Here is a 4,323-nt window from a genome sequence, read left to right on the forward strand (position 1 = left end):
CTCTAATGCAACAGAATTGCAAGTTCCATGGACTTCCATTGGAAGATCCTCATCAGTTTTTGGCTGAGTTCTTGCAAATCTGTGACACTGTCAAGACTAATGGGGTTGACCCTGAGGTCTACAGACTTATGCTATTCCCTTTTGCTGTAAGAGAGAGAGCTAGGATATGGTTGGACTCACAACCTAAAGAAAGCCTGGACTCTTGGGAAAAGCTAGTCAATGCCTTTTTGGCAAAGTTCTTTCCACCTCAAAAATTGAGTAAGCTTAGAGTGGAAGTCCAAACCTTCAGACAGAAGGAAGGAGAATCCCTCTATGAAGCTTGGGAAAGATACAAACAATTAATCAGAAAGTGTCCCACTGATATGCTTTCTGAATGGAGCATCATAGGTATTTTCTATGATGGTCTCTCTGAACTGTCCAAGATGTCTTTGGATAGCTCTGCTGGAGGCTCTCTTCATTTGAAGAAGACGCCTGCAGAAGCTCAAGAACTGATTGAAATGGTTGCAAATAACCAATTCATGTACACTTCTGAAAGAAATCCTGTGAACAATGGGACTAGTCAGAAGAAAGGAGTTCTTGAGATTGACACTCTGAATGCCATACTGGCTCAGAACAAAATATTGACTCAACAAGTCAATATGATTTCTCAAAGTCTGTCTGGAATGCAAAATGCACCAAGCAGTACTAAGGAAGCTTCATCTGAGGAAGAAGCTTATGATCCTGAGAACCCTTCAATAGAAGAGGTGAATTACATGGGAGAACCCTATGGAAACACCTATAATCCTTCATGGAGGAATCATCCAAATCTTTCATGGAAAGATCAACAGAGACCTCAACAAGGTTTCAACAATAATAATGGTGGAAGAAACAGGTTTAGCAATAGCAAGCCTTTTCCATCATCTTCTCAGCAACAGACAGAGAGCTCTAAGCAGAATACCTCTGACTTAGCAACAATGGTCTCTGATCTGATCAAAACCACTCAAAGTTTCATGACTGAAACAAGGTCCTCCATCAGAAATTTGGAAGGACAAGTGGGTCAGCTGAGCAAGAAAATTACTGAACTCCCTCCTAGTACCCTTCCAAGCAATACAGAAGAAATTCCAAAAGGAGAGTGCAAAGCCATCAACATGGCCGAATATTGGGAGAAAGAAGGAGCAGTGAACGCCACTGAGGAGGACCTCAATGGACGTCCACTGGCCTCCACTGAGTTCCCCAATGAGAAACCATGGGAATCTGAGGCTCAAAATGAGACCATAGAGATTCCATTGGACTTACTTCTGCCATTCATGAGCTCTGATGAGTATTCTTCCTCTGAAGAGGATGAGTATGTCACTGAAGAGCAAGTTGCTAAATACCTTGGAGCAATCATGAAGCTGAATGACAAGTTATTTGGAAATGAGACTTGGGAGGATGAACCTCCTTTGCTCACCAAGGAACTGGATGACTTGTCTAAGCAGAAACTGCCTCAAAAGAGACAGGATCCTGGGAAGTTTTCAATACCTTGTACCATAGGCACCATGACCTTCAAGAAGGCCTTGTGTGACTTAGGGTCAAGTGTAAACCTCATGCCTCTCTCTGTAATGGAAAAATTAGGGATCTCTGAGGTGAAAGCTGCAAAAATCTCACTAGAGATAGCAGACAATTCAAGAAAACAAGCCCATGGACTTGTAGAGGATGTTCTGGTTAAAGTTGAAGACCATTACATCCCTACTGATTTCATAGTCCTAGAGACTGGGAAGTGCATGGATGAATCCATCATCCTTGGCAGACCCTTCCTAGCCACAGCAAAGGCTGTGATTGATGTTGATAGAGGAGAGTTGATCATTCAAGTGAATGAAGAATCCTTGGTGTTTAAGGCTCAAGGATATCCCTCTGTCATCATGGAGAAGAAGCATGAAGAGCTTCTCTCAAAACAGAGCCAAACAGAGCCCCCACAGTCAAACTCTAAGTTTGGTGTTGGGAGGCCACAACCAAACTCTAAGTTTGGTGTTGAACCCCCACATTCAAACTCTAAGTTTGGTGTTGGGAGGTTCCAACATGGCTCTGAGTATCTGTGAGGCTCCATGAGAGTCCTCTGTCAAGCTATTGACATTAAAGAAGCGCTTGTTGGGAGGCAACCCAATGTTTTATAATTAATTATTTTCTTTTGTTATTTTATGTCTTTTGTAGGTTGATGATCATGAGAAGTCACAAAATTAATGAAAAAAGCAAAAACAGAATGAAAAACAGGAAGAAAAATAGCACACCCTGGAGGACGCACCCACTGGCGTTTAAACGCCAGTGAGGTTAGCTGGTGGGCGTTTAACGCCCAGTCTGGCACCATTCTGGGCGTTTAACGCCAGAAAGGGGCACCAGACTGGCGTTAAACGCCAGAAAGGGGCAAGATGCTGGCATTAAACGCCAGAAATGGGCACCAGCCCGGCGTTTAACGCCAGAAATGGCACAAAACGTGATTTTGCATGCCATTTGGTGCAGGGATGACTTTTCCTTGACACCTCAGGATCTGTGGACCCCACAGGATCCCCACCTACCCTACCACTCTCTCTCTTCTTCACCAATCACCTCAACACCTCTTCCCCAAAAACCCCTCACCTATCAAATCCCATCTTTCTCTTCCCCTCTCACATCCATCCTTCATAAAACCCCACCTACCCCACCATTCAAATTCAAACCACTTTCCCACCCAAACCCACCCTCAAATGGCCGAACATCCCTCTCCCCCTCTCCTATATAAACCCTCCTTCACTCCTTCTTTTTCACACACCTTAAACACCATCTCTCTCCCCTTTGGCCGAAAATTAAAGCCATTCCCTTTCCCCTCATTTCTTCTTCTTCTACTCTCTTCTTTCTTCTTTTGCTCGAAGACAAGCAAACATTTTAAGTTTGGTGTGGTAAAAGCATTGCTTTTTGTTTCTCCATAACCATTTATGGCATCCAAGGCCGGAGAAACCTCTAGAAAGAGGAAAGGAAAGGCAAAAGCTTCCACCTCCGAGTCATGGGAGATGGAAAGATTCATCTCAAGGGTGCATCAAGACCATTTCTATGAAGTTGTGGCCTTGAATTGATCAAAGGTTGGACCAAGTCCTCACAGTCATATGTGAAGAGGGCGCCCAATGGAAGAGAGATTCAAGAGGAAAGCCGGTTCAATTAAGAAGGCATGACCTCAAGCCCGTGGCTAGAGGATGGTTAGAGTTTATACAACGCTCAATCATTCCCACTAGCAACCGGTCCGAAGTTACCATAGACCGGGCTATCATGATCCATAGCATCATGATTGGAGAAGAAATAGAAGTTTATGAGGTTATAGCCCAAGAACTCTATAAGGTGGCGGACAAGTCCTCTACCTTGGCAAGGTTAGCCTTCCCTCATCTCATTTGTCACCTCTGTTATTCAGTTGGAGTTGACATAGAGGGAGACACCCCCATTGAGGAGGACAAGCCCATCACTAAGAAAAGGATGGAGCACACAAGAGATCCCACTCATCATGAGATCCCTGAGATTCCTCAAGGGATGCACTTTCCTCCACAAAACTATTGGGAGCAACTAAACACCTCCCTAGGAGAGTTGAGTTCCAACATGGGACAACTAAGGGTGGAGCATCAAGAACACTCCATCATCCTTCATGAGATTAGAGAAGATCAAAGAACCATGAGGGAGGAGCAACAAAGACAAGGAAGAGACATTGAGGAGCTCAAGCACTCCATAGGATCTTCAAGAGCAAGAAAGAGCCGCCATCACTAAAGGTGGACCCGTTCTTTGATTTCCTTGTTCTTTATTCTTCTGTTTTTCGAATTTTATGCTTCTATTTATCCATGTTTGTGTCTTGTGATCATTAGTGTCTTAGTGTCTATGCCTTAAAGTTATGAATGTCCTATGAATCCATCACCTTTCTTAAATAAAAATGTGCTTAAATTGAAAAGGAAAGAATTGCATGAATTTTGAATTTTATAATAGTTTAATTATTTTGATGTGGTGGCAATACTCTTGTTCTCTGAATGTATGCTTAAACAGTGCATATGTATCTTGAATTTGTGGTTTATGAATGTTGGCTCTTGAAAGAATGATGAAAAAGGAGACATGTTACTGAGGATCTGAAAAATCATCAAAATGATTCTTGAAGCAAGAAAAAGCATTTCTATTCAAAAAAAAAAGAAAGAGAAGAAAACGAATAAAAAAAAAGAGAGTTGTGATCCAAGGCAAATAAGAGTGTGCTTAAGAACCCTGGACACCTCTAATTGGGGACTTTAGCAAAGCTGAGTCACAATCTGAAAAGGTTCACCCAATTATGTGTCTGTGGCATGTATGTATCCGGTGGTAATACTG

At 42.7% G+C, this 4,323-nt stretch overlaps 1 non-coding gene across 1 annotated transcript; it reads right to left on the reverse strand.

The window, feature by feature from the left end:
• Positions 1 to 260: 260 nt before the first annotated feature.
• LOC112700447 (small nucleolar RNA R71) lies at positions 261 to 368 on the reverse strand. The gene has a single exon (XR_003153356.1). It is a non-coding gene; the product is annotated as a small nucleolar RNA R71 (small nucleolar RNA).
• Between the last annotated feature and the right edge of the window lie 3,955 nt (positions 369 to 4,323).

The sequence above is a fragment of the Arachis hypogaea genome, chromosome 6, assembly GCF_003086295.3.
Source record: "Arachis hypogaea cultivar Tifrunner chromosome 6, arahy.Tifrunner.gnm2.J5K5, whole genome shotgun sequence".
NCBI lineage: Eukaryota > Viridiplantae > Streptophyta > Magnoliopsida > Fabales > Fabaceae > Arachis > Arachis hypogaea.